Genomic DNA, 20,112 nt, shown 5'->3' on the forward strand with positions numbered 1-20,112 from the left:
GATGTCCACATAACTGTCCATTATTCATGTGCAGTTTACCTGGAATAAATATATATGTATATGTATATTTATATGTATATATGTTTCCACGGTCGTTGAGCAGTGCTGACACAGAGCCAAGGTCTTTTCTGCTTCTCACACCACCCCACCAGCGAGTAGGCTGGGGGTGCACAAGAAGCTGGGAGGGGACACGGGCGATCCATACTAGCCAGAGGGGTATTCCATGCCATATGACATCATGGATCTGAGGTCCATTCCACTCCAACTGAAAGAGGGGTATTGGCAGCATATGAAGAGGTTCAAGGTGGTCGGTGCTGAGGCACAGCTCCTCTTAGCATTCTGACTGCCGGCGCTGGGCTGGGTGTTCAAAGGGAGTGTTCCTTCTACACACCACGCGACCCATGCTACGTGGAGGCAGCGGGTCGCGCTGATCACACAACGGGCTAGAATAGGAAACCCCGGTCACCCAGAAATTCTGGAAGTGGTCACGGACTGGCCAGAAGGCAAAGATTTCGGAATATTGCCAGAGGAGTGACATTGACATGTGCTGAAGAGGCCCCACCATATAATAAACTGCCGGAAAACGAGAAGCCATCTGCCCTGTTCACTGACGGGTCCTGTCGCATTGTGGGAGAGCACGGGAGGTGGAAGGCTGCTGTATGGAGTCCTACAGGACGAGTCGCGGAAGCTGCAGAAGGAGAAGGTGAATCCAGGCAGTTTGTGGAACTGAAAGCCATCCAGCTGGCTCTAGACATTGCTGATTGAGAAAAGCGGCCAATGCTTTACCTCTGTACTGACTCAGGGATGGTGGCCAATGGCCTGTGGGGGGTGGTTGCAGCAATGGAAGCAGAGCAACCGGCAGCGCAGAGGCAAACCCACCTGAGCTGCCGAATTATGGGAAGATATTGCTGCCCAGCCAGAGAAGCTGGGTGCAAAAGCACGTCACATAGGTGCCCACGTACCCGAGAGTCAGGCCATTGAGGAACGTTAAAACAACAATCAGGTGGATCAGGCTGCTAAGATTGAAGTGGCTCAGGTGGATCTGGACTGGCAACATAAGGGTGAACTGTTTGTAGCTCGTTGGGCTCATGACACCTCAGGCCATCAAGGAAGAGATGGAACATATAGATGGGCTCGTGATCGAGGGGTGGGCTTGACCATGGACGCTATCTCACAGGTTATCCATCAATGTGAAACATGCACTGCAATGAAGCAAGCCAAGTGGCTAAAGCCTCTGTGGCATGGAGGATGATGGTTGAAATATAAATATGGAGAGGCCTGGCAGATTGATTACATCAGACCCCCACAAACCCACCAAGGGAAGCGCTATGTACCTACAATGGCGGAAGCAACCACCAGAGGGCTGGAACCGTATCCTGTGTCCCATGCCGCCGCCCGGAACACCATCCTGGGTCTTGCAAAGCAAGTCTTGTGGCGACATGGCACCCCAGAAGGGATTGAGTCAGACAACGGGACTCATTTTCGGAACAACCTCATAGACACCTGGGCCAAAGAGCATGGCATTGAGGGGGTGTATCACATCCCCTACCATGCACCAGCCTCTGGGAAAATCGAATGACGATACAATGGACTGCTAAGGACTACACTGAGGGCAATGGGTGGTGGGACCCTCAAACATTGGGATACATCTTTAGCAACGGCCAGTTGGTTAGTTAACACTAGAGGGCCTACCAATTGAGCTGGCCCTGCCCAATCAGAACTTCCACGTACTGTAGAAGGGGATACAGTTCCCGTAGCGCACGTGAAGAATACCTTGGGGAAGGCAGTCTGGGTTAGCTCTGCTTCGGGCAAAGGCAAACCCATCTGCAGGGTTGCTTTTGCTCAAGGACCTGGGTGCACTTGGTGCGTGATGCAGAATGAAGGGGCAGCCTGATGTGTGCCTGAAGGGGATCTGATTTTGGCTGGGAATAACCAATGATTTGAACTGCATGATGTTAATTGCTAAATAACTCTGCTATTGTATGTCATCCCCACTGTGGTTGCTATATGCCCTGTCAACGGTATTACAGTAGAATCACCCAAATCAATAATGAACTTTCATGAAACTGAGCAAAGTGCCGCGATGGTGGAACTGGAACTGGCTTCAGCAACCGGCACTCAGCAACTTCCTTGAAATCGACACCTTCAACCCACAGTCCGTGGGGATGGGCCGTGCCAGAGACACCAGCTGCGAGCTCCAGATGCAGCACGCCACAATCCAACAGCACGCACCATCTCTCCTGCCCTGAAAGACTGTTATGACAGATGGAGCCCAAAGTCATGGATTAAATGAACTCAATGGACATTTTAGAGGGATGGCCTATAGACTAATGGTATCTGTGCACGTACCCGTAAATGTAAAATGACAGGGAAAGTGGTGGTGCTTAATTGGAAAGTGCAGGATCTGGGCATGACGTAGATGGCCTACAGTAAGGGGTGGGTAATGTCCTGGTTTTCGGCTAGGGTAGAGTTAATTTTCGCAAGAAGCTGGGGCGATGGGACAGAGCCAGGACAGGTGACCCCAAGTAGCCGAAGGAGTATTCCATGCCATATGACATCATGCTTAACAAATAAAGGGGGCTGTCCGGGGAGGAGCAGCGGCTGGGGGATGGGCTGGGTGTCCGGTCGTCGGGTGAGCAAATTGCATTGCGTGTCACCCGCTTTGTGTATTCTTTTGTAAGTATTCTTGTTGTTATTTTCCTTTTTCTTTGCTGTCCCAGTAAACTGTCCTTGTCCCAACCCACGAGTTTCACCTTTTTCTTCTGATTCTCCTCCCCATCCCACCGGGCTGGGGCTAAACTGCAGCAGCTGTAAAGGCAGGACAGCTGATGGGGATGTCCCTTGGCATCTGGGGAAGGCAGCAGCTCGATGGAAGCCAGGCCCTCTCCCCTCCCCTCCCCTCCCCTCCCCTCCCCTCCCCTCCCTCGGGGCTTGGTGCAGAGGAGATGGCACCTCTTCAGGAGGGGCGGTGGTGGGGGGATGGGGAAAGAAGGGCCCACACAACCCTTGACAATCAACAATAGAACTGTTTATTAGTGGGAGATGTTGCAGGTGAGCCTGCAGGATGTCCGTAGAGTTTGTCTTCTCCCAGCTAATGTTGGGGTGCGGAGGCTGGGCTGCCGGTTGGGAGCTGGCCAGGCGCTCCTGCGTCACCGTTGGTGTGATCCCACGGAAGGAGGCAGGGTGCACTGGTTTAGGGCCGGGTCATCGCTGCGGCAGGTGGATCCACTTCCATTGGTTCCTCTTGGTCCTGAGGTGGGTCCACCTCCATGGGCTCCACGCTGTTGTCTGGCGGATTGGCAGCCATTGACCACACACCGTGCCTTGGTGGATTGACAGCCCTGGGCACCACATTCCTTTTCAGTGGGCTGACATGCCTGGGCCTCCTATCATCCCCCAGCAGGTAGACACGCCTGGGCTCCGCGCCGTTCTGTGCTGGGCCTACAGCCACGCGCAGCGTGCCTTTGATCCCAGAAGGAAGGCCGATCGCGCTCGTGCCAGGAGGGCTGGTGTTCCTCCTCTGCCGCCGCCTCCGCTGATTGCGCGTCCTCCTCCTGGGAGGCGCCTTCGTCGCCTGCACTTGCAGGAACCGCTTCTGTGGTGTCCCACCCGAAGGTGGGCAGCCGCTCGCCTCGCTGCTCCGGCTCCTCTTCCCACCAAGCATGCTTGGCATCTGGGGGCCTCAAAGCTCGGCGAACTGTGGGCCAGCTGCAGGGGCCCCTCCTTTTATAGGTCCCGAGCAGCAGGCAGGGAGGTGGCTGCCGCTGTGATGTCGATTGTGACGGTGGCCGATGCGTGTGGCCAAATATGGCGTTTTTGGGCGTGGCGGGGGGGAGGCTGTGGCCTGGAAGATACCCAAACGTGGGAGAAGGAGGAGGGTCGTGAGTGCTGAGGGCCCCTTTCTTGGGGCTCGCTCCCACCTGCCATGTTGCTTGCCCAAGAGAAAGGCTGCCCCTTGGGCACAGGGACCGCCCTCCACCTCCCTTTGTGTGCCCGGAGATAGCGCTCTTCAAGGATGTCCACATAACTGTCCATTATTCATGTGTAGTTTACCTGGAATAAATATATATGTATATGTATATTTATATGTATATATGTTTCCACGGTCGTTGAGCAGTGCTGACACAGAGCCAAGGTCTTTTCTGCTTCTCACACCACCCCACCAGCGAGTAGGCTGGGGGTGCACAAGAAGCTGGGAGGGGACACGGGCGATCCATACTAGCCAGAGGGGTATTCCATGCCATATGACATCATGGATCTGAGGTCCATTCCACTCCAACTGAAAGAGGGGTATTGGCAGCATATGAAGAGGTTCAAGGTGGTCGGTGCTGAGGCACAGCTCCTCTTAGCATTCTGACTGCCGGCGCTGGGCTGGGTGTTCAAAGGGAGTGTTCCTTCTACACACCACGCGACCCATGCTACGTGGAGGCAGCGGGTCGCGCTGATCACACAACGGGCTAGAATAGGAAACCCCGGTCACCCAGAAATTCTGGAAGTGGTCACGGACTGGCCAGAAGGCAAAGATTTCGGAATATTGCCAGAGGAGTGACATTGACATGTGCTGAAGAGGCCCCACCATATAATAAACTGCCGGAAAACGAGAAGCCATCTGCCCTGTTCACTGACGGGTCCTGTCGCATTGTGGGAGAGCACGGGAGGTGGAAGGCTGCTGTATGGAGTCCTACAGGACGAGTCGCGGAAGCTGCAGAAGGAGAAGGTGAATCCAGGCAGTTTGTGGAACTGAAAGCCATCCAGCTGGCTCTAGACATTGCTGATTGAGAAAAGCGGCCAATGCTTTACCTCTGTACTGACTCAGGGATGGTGGCCAATGGCCTGTGGGGGGTGGTTGCAGCAATGGAAGCAGAGCAACTGGCAGCGCAGAGGCAAACCCACCTGAGCTGCCGAATTATGGGAAGATATTGCTGCCCAGCCAGAGAAGCTGGGTGCAAAAGCACGTCACATAGGTGCCCACGTACCCGAGAGTCAGGCCATTGAGGAACGTTAAAACAACAATCAGGTGGATCAGGCTGCTAAGATTGAAGTGGCTCAGGTGGATCTGGACTGGCAACATAAGGGTGAACTGTTTGTAGCTCGTTGGGCTCATGACACCTCAGGCCATCAAGGAAGAGATGGAACATATAGATGGGCTCGTGATCGAGGGGTGGGCTTGACCATGGACGCTATCTCACAGGTTATCCATCAATGTGAAACATGCACTGCAATGAAGCAAGCCAAGTGGCTAAAGCCTCTGTGGCATGGAGGATGATGGTTGAAATATAAATATGGAGAGGCCTGGCAGATTGATTACATCAGACCCCCACAAACCCACCAAGGGTAGCGCTATGTACCTACAATGGCGGAAGCAACCACCAGAGGGCTGGAACCGTATCCTGTGTCCCATGCCGCCGCCCGGAACACCATCCTGGGTCTTGCAAAGCAAGTCTTGTGGCGACATGGCACCCCAGAAGGGATTGAGTCAGACAACGGGACTCATTTTCGGAACAACCTCATAGACACCTGGGCCAAAGAGCATGGCATTGAGGGGGTGTATCACATCCCCTACCATGCACCAGCCTCTGGGAAAATCGAATGACGATACAATGGACTGCTAAGGACTACACTGAGGGCAATGGGTGGTGGGACCCTCAAACATTGGGATACATCTTTAGCAACGGCCAGTTGGTTAGTTAACACTAGAGGGCCTACCAATTGAGCTGGCCCTGCCCAATCAGAACTTCCACGTACTGTAGAAGGGGATACAGTTCCCGTAGCGCACGTGAAGAATACCTTGGGGAAGGCAGTCTGGGTTAGCTCTGCTTCGGGCAAAGGCAAACCCATCTGCAGGGTTGCTTTTGCTCAAGGACCTGGGTGCACTTGGTGCGTGATGCAGAATGAAGGGGCAGCCTGATGTGTGCCTGAAGGGGATCTGATTTTGGCTGGGAATAACCAATGATTTGAACTGCATGATGTTAATTGCTAAATAACTCTGCTATTGTATGTCATCCCCACTGTGGTTGCTATATGCCCTGTCAACGGTATTACAGTAGAATCACCCAAATCAATAATGAACTTTCATGAAACTGAGCAAAGTGCCGCGATGGTGGAACTGGAACTGGCTTCAGCAACCGGCACTCAGCAACTTCCTTGAAATCGACACCTTCAACCCACAGTCCGTGGGGATGGGCCGTGCCAGAGACACCAGCTGCGAGCTCCAGATGCAGCACGCCACAATCCAACAGCACGCACCATCTCTCCTGCCCTGAAAGACTGTTATGACAGATGGAGCCCAAAGTCATGGATTAAATGAACTCAATGGACATTTTAGAGGGATGGCCTATAGACTAATGGTATCTGTGCACGTACCCGTAAATGTAAAATGACAGGGAAAGTGGTGGTGCTTAATTGGAAAGTGCAGGATCTGGGCATGACGTAGATGGCCTACAGTAAGGGGTGGGTAATGTCCTGGTTTTCGGCTAGGGTAGAGTTAATTTTCGCAAGAAGCTGGGGCGATGGGACAGAGCCAGGACAGGTGACCCCAAGTAGCCGAAGGAGTATTCCATGCCATATGACATCATGCTTAACAAATAAAGGGGGCTGTCCGGGGAGGAGCAGCGGCTGGGGGATGGGCTGGGTGTCCGGTCGTCGGGTGAGCAAATTGCATTGCGTGTCACCCGCTTTGTGTATTCTTTTGTAAGTATTCTTGTTGTTATTTTCCTTTTCCTTTGCTGTCCCAGTAAACTGTCCTTGTCCCAACCCACGAGTTTCACCTTTTTCTTCTGATTCTCCTCCCCATCCCACCGGGCTGGGGCTAAACTGCAGCAGCTGTAAAGGCAGGACAGCTGATGGGGATGTCCCTTGGCATCTGGGGAAGGCAGCAGCTCGATGGAAGCCAGGCCCTCTCCCCTCCCCTCCCCTCCCCTCCCCTCCCCTCCCCTCCCCTCCCCCCCCTCCCCTCCCCTCCCCTCCCCTCCCTCGGGGCGTGGTGCAGAGGAGATGGCACCTCTTCAGGAGGGGCGGTGGTGGGGGGATGGGGAAAGAAGGGCCCACACAACCCTTGACAATCAACAATAGAACTGTTTATTAGTGGGAGATGTTGCAGGTGAGCCTGCAGGATGTCCGTAGAGTTTGTCTTCTCCCAGCTAATGTTGGGGTGCGGAGGCTGGGCTGCCGGTCGGGAGCTGGCCAGGCGCTCCTGCGTCACCGTTGGTGTGATCCCACGGAAGGAGGCAGGGTGCACTGGTTTAGGGCCGGGTCATCGCTGCGGCAGGTGGATCCACTTCCATTGGTTCCTCTTGGTCCTGAGGTGGGTCCACCTCCATGGGCTCCACGCTGTTGTCTGGCGGATTGGCAGCCATTGACCACACACCGTGCCTTGGTGGATTGACAGCCCTGGGCACCACATTCCTTTTCAGTGGGCTGACATGCCTGGGCCTCCTATCATCCCCCAGCAGGTAGACACGCCTGGGCTCCGCGCCGTTCTGTGCTGGGCCTACAGCCACGCGCAGCGTGCCTTTGATCCCAGAAGGAAGGCCGATCGCGCTCGTGCCAGGAGGGCTGGTGTTCCTCCTCTGCCGCCGCCTCCGCTGATTGCGCGTCCTCCTCCTGGGAGGCGCCTTCGTCGCCTGCACTTGCAGGAACCGCTTCTGTGGTGTCCCACCCGAAGGTGGGCAGCCGCTCGCCTCGCTGCTCCGGCTCCTCTTCCCACCAAGCATGCTTGGCATCTGGGGGCCTCAAAGCTCGGCGAACTGTGGGCCAGCTGCAGGGGCCCCTCCTTTTATAGGTCCCGAGCAGCAGGCAGGGAGGTGGCTGCCGCTGTGATGTCGATTGTGACGGTGGCCGATGCGTGTGGCCAAATATGGCGTTTTTGGGCGTGGCGGGGGGAGGCTGTGGCCTGGAAGATACCCAAACGTGGGAGAAGGAGGAGGGTCGTGAGTGCTGAGGGCCCCTTTCTTGGGGCTCGCTCCCACCTGCCATGTTGCTTGCCCAAGAGAAAGGCTGCCCCTTGGGCACAGGGACCGCCCTCCACCTCCCTTTGTGTGCCCGGAGATAGCGCTCTTCAAGGATGTCCACATAACTGTCCATTATTCATGTGTAGTTTACCTGGAATAAATATATATGTATATGTATATTTATATGTATATATGTTTCCACGGTCGTTGAGCAGTGCTGACACAGAGCCAAGGTCTTTTCTGCTTCTCACACCACCCCACCAGCGAGTAGGCTGGGGGTGCACAAGAAGCTGGGAGGGGACACGGGCGATCCATACTAGCCAGAGGGGTATTCCATGCCATATGACATCATGGATCTGAGGTCCATTCCACTCCAACTGAAAGAGGGGTATTGGCAGCATATGAAGAGGTTCAAGGTGGTCGGTGCTGAGGCACAGCTCCTCTTAGCATTCTGACTGCCGGCGCTGGGCTGGGTGTTCAAAGGGAGTGTTCCTTCTACACACCACGCGACCCATGCTACGTGGAGGCAGCGGGTCGCGCTGATCACACAACGGGCTAGAATAGGAAACCCCGGTCACCCAGAAATTCTGGAAGTGGTCACGGACTGGCCAGAAGGCAAAGATTTCGGAATATTGCCAGAGGAGTGACATTGACATGTGCTGAAGAGGCCCCACCATATAATAAACTGCCGGAAAACGAGAAGCCATCTGCCCTGTTCACTGACGGGTCCTGTCGCATTGTGGGAGAGCACGGGAGGTGGAAGGCTGCTGTATGGAGTCCTACAGGACGAGTCGCGGAAGCTGCAGAAGGAGAAGGTGAATCCAGGCAGTTTGTGGAACTGAAAGCCATCCAGCTGGCTCTAGACATTGCTGATTGAGAAAAGCGGCCAATGCTTTACCTCTGTACTGACTCAGGGATGGTGGCCAATGGCCTGTGGGGGGTGGTTGCAGCAATGGAAGCAGAGCAACCGGCAGCGCAGAGGCAAACCCACCTGAGCTGCCGAATTATGGGAAGATATTGCTGCCCAGCCAGAGAAGCTGGGTGCAAAAGCACGTCACATAGGTGCCCACGTACCCGAGAGTCAGGCCATTGAGGAACGTTAAAACAACAATCAGGTGGATCAGGCTGCTAAGATTGAAGTGGCTCAGGTGGATCTGGACTGGCAACATAAGGGTGAACTGTTTGTAGCTCGTTGGGCTCATGACACCTCAGGCCATCAAGGAAGAGATGGAACATATAGATGGGCTCGTGATCGAGGGGTGGGCTTGACCATGGACGCTATCTCACAGGTTATCCATCAATGTGAAACATGCGCTGCAATGAAGCAAGCCAAGTGGCTAAAGCCTCTGTGGCATGGAGGATGATGGTTGAAATATAAATATGGAGAGGCCTGGCAGATTGATTACATCAGACCCCCACAAACCCACCAAGGGTAGCGCTATGTACCTACAATGGCGGAAGCAACCACCAGAGGGCTGGAACCGTATCCTGTGTCCCATGCCGCCGCCCGGAACACCATCCTGGGTCTTGCAAAGCAAGTCTTGTGGCGACATGGCACCCCAGAAGGGATTGAGTCAGACAACGGGACTCATTTTCGGAACAACCTCATAGACACCTGGGCCAAAGAGCATGGCATTGAGGGGGTGTATCACATCCCCTACCATGCACCAGCCTCTGGGAAAATCGAATGACGATACAATGGACTGCTAAGGACTACACTGAGGGCAATGGGTGGTGGGACCCTCAAACATTGGGATACATCTTTAGCAACGGCCAGTTGGTTAGTTAACACTAGAGGGCCTACCAATTGAGCTGGCCCTGCCCAATCAGAACTTCCACGTACTGTAGAAGGGGATACAGTTCCCGTAGCGCACGTGAAGAATACCTTGGGGAAGGCAGTCTGGGTTAGCTCTGCTTCGGGCAAAGGCAAACCCATCTGCAGGGTTGCTTTTGCTCAAGGACCTGGGTGCACTTGGTGCGTGATGCAGAATGAAGGGGCAGCCTGATGTGTGCCTGAAGGGGATCTGATTTTGGCTGGGAATAACCAATGATTTGAACTGCATGATGTTAATTGCTAAATAACTCTGCTATTGTATGTCATCCCCACTGTGGTTGCTATATGCCCTGTCAACGGTATTACAGTAGAATCACCCAAATCAATAATGAACTTTCATGAAACTGAGCAAAGTGCCGCGATGGTGGAACTGGAACTGGCTTCAGCAACCGGCACTCAGCAACTTCCTTGAAATCGACACCTTCAACCCACAGTCCGTGGGGATGGGCCGTGCCAGAGACACCAGCTGCGAGCTCCAGATGCAGCACGCCACAATCCAACAGCACGCACCATCTCTCCTGCCCTGAAAGACTGTTATGACAGATGGAGCCCAAAGTCATGGATTAAATGAACTCAATGGACATTTTAGAGGGATGGCCTATAGACTAATGGTATCTGTGCACGTACCCGTAAATGTAAAATGACAGGGAAAGTGGTGGTGCTTAATTGGAAAGTGCAGGATCTGGGCATGACGTAGATGGCCTACAGTAAGGGGTGGGTAATGTCCTGGTTTTCGGCTAGGGTAGAGTTAATTTTCGCAAGAAGCTGGGGCGATGGGACAGAGCCAGGACAGGTGACCCCAAGTAGCCGAAGGAGTATTCCATGCCATATGACATCATGCTTAACAAATAAAGGGGGCTGTCCGGGGAGGAGCAGCGGCTGGGGGATGGGCTGGGTGTCCGGTCGTCGGGTGAGCAAATTGCATTGCGTGTCACCCGCTTTGTGTATTCTTTTGTAAGTATTCTTGTTGTTATTTTCCTTTTCCTTTGCTGTCCCAGTAAACTGTCCTTGTCCCAACCCACGAGTTTCACCTTTTTCTTCTGATTCTCCTCCCCATCCCACCGGGCTGGGGCTAAACTGCAGCAGCTGTAAAGGCAGGACAGCTGATGGGGATGTCCCTTGGCATCTGGGGAAGGCAGCAGCTCGATGGAAGCCAGGCCCTCTCCCCTCCCCTCCCCTCCCCTCCCCTCCCCTCCCCTCCCCTCCCCTCCCCTCCCTCGGGGCTTGGTGCAGAGGAGATGGCACCTCTTCAGGAGGGGCGGTGGTGGGGGGATGGGGAAAGAAGGGCCCACACAACCCTTGACAATCAACAATAGAACTGTTTATTAGTGGGAGATGTTGCAGGTGAGCCTGCAGGATGTCCGTAGAGTTTGTCTTCTCCCAGCTAACGTTGGGGTGCGGAGGCTGGGCTGCCGGTCGGGAGCTGGCCAGGCGCTCCTGCGTCACCGTTGGTGTGATCCCACGGAAGGAGGCAGGGTGCACTGGTTTAGGGCCGGGTCATCGCTGCGGCAGGTGGATCCACTTCCATTGGTTCCTCTTGGTCCTGAGGTGGGTCCACCTCCATGGGCTCCACGCTGTTGTCTGGCGGATTGGCAGCCATTGACCACACACCGTGCCTTGGTGGATTGACAGCCCTGGGCGCCACATTCCTTTTCAGTGGGCTGACATGCCTGGGCCTCCTATCATCCTCCAGCAGGTAGACACGCCTGGGCTCCGCGCCGTTCTGTGCTGGGCCTACAGCCACGCGCAGCGTGCCTTTGATCCCAGAAGGAAGGCCGATCGCGCTCGTGCCAGGAGGGCTGGTGTTCCTCCTCTGCCGCCACCTCCGCTGATTGCGCGTCCTCCTCCTGGGAGGCGCCTTCGTCGCCTGCACTTGCAGGAACCGCTTCTGTGGTGTCCCACCCGAAGGTGGGCAGCCGCTCGCCTCGCTGCTCCGGCTCCTCTTCCCACCAAGCATGCTTGGCATCTGGGGGCCTCAAAGCTCGGCGAACTGTGGGCCAGCTGCAGGGGCCCCTCCTTTTATAGGTCCCGAGCAGCAGGCAGGGAGGTGGCTGCCACTGTGACGTCGATTGTGACGGTGGCCGATGCGTGTGGCCAAATATGGCGTTTTTGGGCGTGGCGGGGGGAGGCTGTGGCCTGGAAGATACCCAAACGTGGGAGAAGGAGGAGGGTCGTGAGTGCTGAGGGCCCCTTTCTTGGGGCTCGCTCCCACCTGCCATGTTGCTTGCCCAAGAGAAAGGCTGCCCCTTGGGCACAGGGACCGCCCTCCACCTCCCTTTGTGTGCCCGGAGATAGCGCTCTTCAAGGATGTCCACATAACTGTCCATTATTCATGTGCAGTTTACCTGGAATAAATATATATGTATATGTATATTTATATGTATATATGTTTCCACGGTCGTTGAGCAGTGCTGACACAGAGCCAAGGTCTTTTCTGCTTCTCACACCACCCCACCAGCGAGTAGGCTGGGGGTGCACAAGAAGCTGGGAGGGGACACGGGCGATCCATACTAGCCAGAGGGGTATTCCATGCCATATGACATCATGGATCTGAGGTCCATTCCACTCCAACTGAAAGAGGGGTGTCCTGGTTCTGGCAAGGATAGAGTTAATTTCATAAAGAGCCAGGACAGGTGAGCCAAGCTGGCCGGGGGCTATTCCATACCATGTGACATCATGCTCACCATAAAAGGGCGCTAGTTGGGCAGGGGCGGGTTCGGTGTGGCTCCAGGACAGGCTGCGCGTTCGGTTGGTCGGTTGGTGGGTCGTGGGATCGGTAAATTGTTCTTTGTTATCACCCATTGTGAATATCTGTTATCAGCACTGTTGTTGATTGTTTCCCTCTCCCTTGCTGTCCCAGTAAACTGCCCTTATCCCAACCCTCGAGGCTTTGCCGTTGTTTTTTTCCATTCTCCTCCCCAGCCCGCCGGGGGAGGGGTGAGTGAGTGGTGCGTGGCACCCAGCTACCGGCTGGGGCTAAACCACGTCAGTCCTTTTTGGCGCCCAACCTGGGGCACGAAGGGTTGTGATAACGACAAGTTTGAAACAACAAAGTTGTTATAAGCATCTATAATGTTATTGAAACAGTTGCTGGTCATAATGATGTTCTGTTTGGTCACATGGCTCTGGTTTGTAAACCCGTGTTTACTCTATGTAATCCCTGCGGCGCTGTTTATCACCTCTGGGAGAGGGGTTTATGTTCTCATGTTGTTGTATTGTGTGATAATGACTTATGATAAGATATCATCGACGGTCATGAGTCTGAGCTGGTACTTGTATGTAGCATTTCTGTCAGGCCCGTACCTCGGTCAGTATCTTTCAGAACTGATTAATAATTGCACCCAATCTATGGGAAAGACAGGGGGGGATACCTTCTCTCACTCTTTCACCTCCCCTTTTCCCTTTTGGTTGGTTACAACAATTTTTGAGAATTTTGAATACCCTTGGAATGTTCAGGCTAGTATATTCCTATTGCTATGTCTCCTGCATGCTTTCCAACTCCTGTTCAGGGCTAGCAAAAATTGTTTCAAGAATACCACCCAAGGATCTTCCCCAAGGCTGAATGGTCAGGGCTGGCATGGCATGTGGGAGAGTATGGGCGGGTATCTAGAGACCTTCTCACCCCCAATGGTTTGGAGCTTCACTCCCGAACAACTGCAAGACCCTGATAAAATGGTAGAATATTTGAAAGGAAAATGCTGTGGGTATTCTAAGGAGACACAACTTACTGCACTGTGCTGGGCCCTGGCCACAATCTATCAAACACTGCTTGAGAGTAGACAGCACCACCCAGAGGGAGAGAGCAGACCCACAGGCCCCGCAGCTACCCAAGCCCCCACAACAGGCCCCGCAGCTGCCCAAACCCCCGCAGCAGGCCCCGCAGCTGCCCAAACCCCTGCAACAGGCCCCGCAGCTACCCAAACCCCTGCAACAGGCCCCGCAGCTACCCAAACCCCTGCAACAAGCACCGCAGCTACCCAAACCCCTGCAACAGGCACCGCAGCTACCCAAACCCCCGCAACAGGCACTGTAGCCGAGCCAAAAGATCGACCCATACCAGTATCAGTCGCCCCTATACACAAAAACAAATACACAAGGAAATCGGTTCGCTTAGTGAAAGATGATGATGAATCGGGACCATCACGAGAACAAGAAGAGCCAGAACCAGAAGTGATCACCCGATCCCTGTCCCTGAGTGAGCTGTGAGATATGCGGAAAGATTTCAGCCGCCTTCCAGGGGAGCACATTATTACCTGGCTGCTCCGCTGCTGGGATAACGGGGCCAGTAGCCTGGAACTGGAGGGCAGGGAGGCCAAGCAGCTAGGTTCCTTGTCTAGGGAAGGGGGAATTGACAAGGCAATTGGGAAGAAGGCACAGGCCCTCAGCCTCTGGAGGCGACTCCTGTCAAGTGTGAGGGAAAGGTATCCTTTCAGTGAAGATGTTGTATGTCGGCCAGGCAAGTGGACCACTATGGAGAGAGGTATCCAATATCTGAGGGAATTAGCTGTGCGGGACATGGTTTATTATGATCCGGACAATGCACAGTTGCCCACAGACCCCGATGAAGTCCAGTGTACCTGACCCATGTGGTGAAAATTTGTACGAAGTGCACCATCATCGTACGCCAACTCACTGGCAGTCATTGACTGGAAAAGTGAAGAGGCACCCACAGTGGACGAAGTGGCTGGCCGACTCCGGCAATATGAAGAGAGCCTTTCTTCCTCCCTCGTCTCGGCTGTGGAGAAACTGTCCCAGGACGTCCGGCAACTCAAAGAGGATATATCTTACTCCCCACCTGTACAGACCCGTATTGCAGCTGTTAGGAGTAAGCGTTTTTCTGCTCCAGAGAGGGGATATAGAGCATACACACCACAAGGTATCCTGTGGTTTTATCTGCGTGACCACGGAGAAGACATGAGGAAATGGGATGGGAAGCCTACCTCAACCCTGCGGGCACGAGTACATGAGCTACAAGGCAAGACAGCTGTAAAAAGGGACTCTTCCAGCAAGAATACTGCTCCAGTTTCCACCCGGCAGCCCCCCAGACCAAGTGAAAGGACTGATCGTACTTATGATCCTCTTGAAGGGACTTCTAAGTCCTTTTTGCAAGAGGTGAATAGTGACTATGATGAGCAGGATCAGAGGGGCCCTGCCTCCAGCCAGGTGGAGGAAAGGGGCAATAGGGTTTATTGGACTGTGTGGATCCGATGGCCTGGCACATCGGACCCACAAGAGTACAAAGCCCTAGTGGACACTGGTGCACAGTGCACCCTAATGCCATCGAGCTATGAAGGGGTGGAACCGATATCTATTTCTGGTGTGACGGGGGGATCCCAACAGTTGACTCTGTTGGAAGCTGAAGTAAGTCTAACTGGGAATGAGTGGCAAAAGCACCCCATTGTGACTGGGCCAGAGGCTCCGTGCATCCTGGGCATAGATTGCCTCCAGAAAGGGTATTTCAAAGATCCAAAAGGCTACCGGTGGGCTTTTGGAATAGCTGCTTTGGAAGTGGAGGAAATTGAACCATTGTCTAGTTTGCCCGGTCTCTCGGAGGAACCTTCTGTTGTAGGGTTGCTGAGGGTTGAAGAGCAACAGGTGCCGATTGCTACCACAACTGTGCACCGGCGGCAATACCGCACCAACAGAGACTCCCTGGTTCCCATCCACGAGCTAATTCGTCAACTGGAGGGTCAGGGAGTGATCAGCAGAACCCGCTCACCCTTTAACAGCCCCATATGGCCAGTGCGGAAGTCCAATGGAGAGTGGAGGCTGACAGTAGACTATCGTGGCCTGAATGAAGTCACACCACCGATGAGTGCTGCTGTGCCAGACATGCTGGAGCTTCAATATGAACTGGAGTCAAAGGCAGCCAAATGGTATGCCACAATTGATATAGCTACTGCATTTTTCTCGATCCCTTTGGCAGCAGAGTGCAGGCCACAGTTTGCCTTCACTTGGAGGGGCGTCCAGTACACCTGGAATCGACTGCCCCAGGGGTGGAAACACAGCCCCACCATTTGCCATGGACTGATCCAGAGTGCGCTGGAAAAGGGTGAAGCCCCAGAGCACCTGCAATACATTGATGACATCGTTGTATGGGGCAACTCAGCAGAGGAAGTTTCTGAGAAAGGGAAGAAAATAATCCAAATCCTGCTGCAGGCTGGCTTTGCCATAAAACAAAGTAAGGTGAAGGGGCCTGCGCAGGAAATCCAGTTTTTAGGAATAAGGTGGCATGATGGGCGGCGTCAGATCCCAATGGATATTATCAACAAAATAGCAGCCATGTCTCCACCAACCAACAAAAAGGAGACACAGGCTTTCTTAGGTGTTGTGGGTTTCTGGAGAATGCACATTCCGAATTACAGTCTAATAGTAAGCCCTCTCTACCACGTAACCCGGAAGAAGAATGATTTCAAATGGGGCCCTGAGCAACGACAAGCTTTTGAACAAATTAAACAGGAAATAGTTCATGCCGTAGCTCTTGGGCCAGTCCGGGCAGGACCAGATGTAAAAAATGTGTTGTACACCGCAGCCGGGGAGAATGGCCCTACCTGGAGTCTCTGGCAGAAAACACCAGGGGAGTCTCGAGGTCAACCCCTGGGGTTTTGGAGTTGGGGATACAGAGGATCCGAGGCCCGCTACACTCCAATGGAAAAGGAGATATTGGCAGCCTGTGAAGGGGTTCGAGCTGCTTCAGAGGTGATTGGCACTGAAGCACAGCTCCTCTTGGCACCCCGACTGCCAGTGCTGGGCTGGATGGTCAAAGAGAGGGCTCCTTCTACACATCATGCAACCGATGCTACGTGGAGTAAGTGGGTTGCACTGATTACACAGCGGGCTAGAATAGGAAACCCCGGTCACCCAGAAATTCTGGAAGTGGTCACAGACTGGCCAGAAGGGAAAGATTTCGGAATGTCGCCAGAGGAGGAGGTGACACGTGCTGAAGAAGCCCCACCGTATAATAAACTAACAGAAGATGAGAAACCATATGCCCTCTTCACTGATGGGTCCTGCCGCATCGTGGGAAAGCATCGAAGGTGGAAGGCCGCTGTATGGAGTCCTACACGGCGAGTTGCAGAAGCTGCTGAAGGACAAGGTGAATCAAGCCAGTTTGCAGAGGTGAAAGCCATCCAGCTGGCTTTAGATATTGCTGAAAGAGAAAAGTGGCCAACACTGTACCTCTATACTGACTCATGGATGGTGGCCAATGCCCTGTGGGGGTGGTTACAGCAGTGGAAGCGGAGCAACTGGCAAAGCAGAGGCAAACCCATCTGGGCTGCCCCATTGTGGCAAGATATTGCTGCCCGGCTAGAGAAGCTAGTTGTAAAGGTACGTCATGTAGATGCCCACGTACCCAAGAGTCGGGCCACTGAGGAACATCGGAACAACCAGCAGGTGGATCAGGCTGCCAAGATCGAAGTGGCTCAGGTGGATTTGGACTGGCAGCGTAAGGGTGAATTGTTCATAGCTCGGTGGGCCCATGACACCTCAGGCCATCAAGGAAGAGATGCGACATATAGATGGGCCCGTGATCGAGGGGTGGACTTGAGCATGGACGCCATCTCACAGGTCATCCATCAATGTGAAACATGCGCCGCCATCAAGCAAGCCAAGCGGGTAAAGCCTCTGTGGTATGGAGGCCGATGGTTGAAATATAAATATGGGGAAGCATGGCAAATCGACTACATCACGCTCCCACAAACCCGCCAAGGCAAGCGTTATGTTCTTACAATGGTGGAAGCAACCACTGGATGGCTGGAAACATATCCTGTGCCCCATGCCACTGCCCGGAACACCATCCTGGGTCTTGAAAAGCAAGTCCTGTGGCGACATGGCACCCCAGAGAGAATTGAGTCAGACAACGGGACTCATTTTCGGAACAACCTCATAGACACCTGGGCCAAAGAGCATGGTATTGAGTGGGTGTATCACATCCCCTACCATGCACCAGCCTCTGGGAAAACTGAAAGGTACAATGGACTGCTAAAAACTACCCTGAGAGCAATGGGTGGTGGGACCCTCAAACACTGGGACACCCATTTAGCAAAGGCCACCTGGTTAGTTAACACTAGGGGATCTGCCAATCGAGCTGGCCCTGCCCAATCAAAATTACCACGCCCAGTAGAAGGGGATACAGTTCCTGTAGTGCGCATGAAAAATATGTTGGGTAAAACAGTTTGGGTTATCTCCGCTTCAGGCAAAGGCAAGCCCATCTGTGGGATTGCTTTTGCTCAGGGACCAGGGTGCACTTGGTGGGTGATGAGAAAGGATGGGGAAGTCCGGTGTGTACCCCAAGGGGATTTGATTTTGGGTGAAAATAGCCAATAAATTAAATTGCATGATGTTAATAGCTATATACTGTATCAATGGTACGACCATAAGAATCACCCAAAACTAATGAAGGATGGACTTTGAAACTGAACAAAGTGCCATGATGATGGAACTAGAACTGACTTCAACTGGTGCCCAGGAACTTCATTAAAAATCACATCTTTGACATCCAGACTGTGATCATGGACCACACCAGATACACCGGCCGTGAAAACTCTGGATGTAGCGTGCAACAATCCAGTAGCACGCACCATTGCTCCTGCTCTGAGAGACTGTAATGGCAGATGGAACCCAAAAGCCATGGACTAAATGAACTTAACAGGCATTTTAGAGCGATAGCCCGTAGAATTAAGGGAATGAGATCTGTGAAATAATCTGGGCATGACGTAGATGGTATGGAATAAGGGGTGGATAATGTCCTGGTTCTGGCAAGGATAGAGTTAATTTCATAAAGAGCCAGGACAGGTGAGCCAAGCTGGCCGGGGGCTATTCCATACCATGTGACATCATGCTCACCATAAAAGGGGGCTAGTCGGGCAGGGGCGGGTTCGGTGTGGCTCCGGGACAGGCTGAGCGTTCGGTCGGTTGGTGGGTCGTGGGATCGGTAAATTGTTCTTTGTTATCACCCATTGTGAATATCTGTTATCAGCACTGTTGTTGATTGTTTCCCTCTCCCTTGCTGTCCCAGTAAACTGCCCTTATCCCAACCCTCGAGGCTTTGCCGTTGTTTTTTTCCATTCTCCTCCCCAGCCCGCCGGGGGAGGGGTGAGTGAGTGGTGCGTGGCACCCAGCTACCGGCTGGGGCTAAACCACGTCAAGGGGTATTGGCAGCATATGAAGAGGTTCAAGGTGGTCGGTGCTGAGGCACAGCTCCTCTTAGCATTCTGACTGCCGGCGCTGGGCTGGGTGTTCAAAGGGAGTGTTCCTTCTACACACCACGCGACCCATGCTACGTGGAGGCAGTGGGTCGTGCTGATCACACAACGGGCTAGAATAGGAAACCCCGGTCACCCAGAAATTCTGGAAGTGGTCACGGACTGGCCAGAAGGCAAAGATTTCGGAACATTGCCAGTGGAGGAGGTGACTATAATGTCCCCTGTACCTACCCTCCCTTTAATCCTGACCCATAAGCTCTCGCTCAGCTCCTCATCCATCCCCAGGTGGAGCTCCATGCACTCCAGCTGGTCATTGATATAGAAGTCGACACCCCCTCCTCATCTCCCCTGCCTGTCCTTCCTAAAGAGCCTGTAGCCTTCCATTCCAACACTCCAGTCATAGGAGTCATCCTACTACATCTCCATGATGCCAAGTGAGTTTGCATAGAGGCATTTAAATTGGGCCCCACAATGAGCACAAGAGTTTTCTCTCAGTCCTTGTGATATTTGTTCTTCAGGTTCTGAGGCTGGAAGAATCTGTGATGATCTCAATTGCTATAGAAGATAAGATGTGCAGTAAGGAATTCCTCATCGTCTATAAATGAACTCCAGTCTTTTCAAGAACAGCCGAAGAGGACTTTGAAAGTCAGAAACTTGATAATTTAGTATTTATTCTAGTAATTTTGATTCATCTTTACAGTTGTAACTCAGCCTTCAAAGCTGGTGGTGAAACTCCTGGTGGATGTCTAGAACTACAAAATTGTTCTTATTTGTTTGGCTATGTTTCCACTACCATTCACTGAGTTAATGTTTTCCATCTTAGTAATCTGACCATGGGTGGCATCCATATAAACGATTTAAACAAAATAGGAGTTTTTCAAAACATTTTGGCTATCTAGCTTTCTTCAGTCTGCCTGTACCACACACCTCAGTTTCTAGGGCTTATACCAAAGCCAAGCCCAGTTTCAGTGTTCTAGATTCAATTACCAATTTACTTTTTATGATTGGTATGTACTCCCTTGCTTCTGAGATCTTGTAGTTACCAAATCTGCATGAGTAAATAAAAAGCTACATATGTACTCTGTTTCTAGGCACATATTTTTATACGTGTTGTACATTACAT

Source organism: Grus americana, unplaced genomic scaffold (assembly GCF_028858705.1).
Source record: "Grus americana isolate bGruAme1 unplaced genomic scaffold, bGruAme1.mat scaffold_981, whole genome shotgun sequence".
NCBI classification, from domain to species: Eukaryota; Metazoa; Chordata; class Aves; order Gruiformes; family Gruidae; genus Grus; species Grus americana.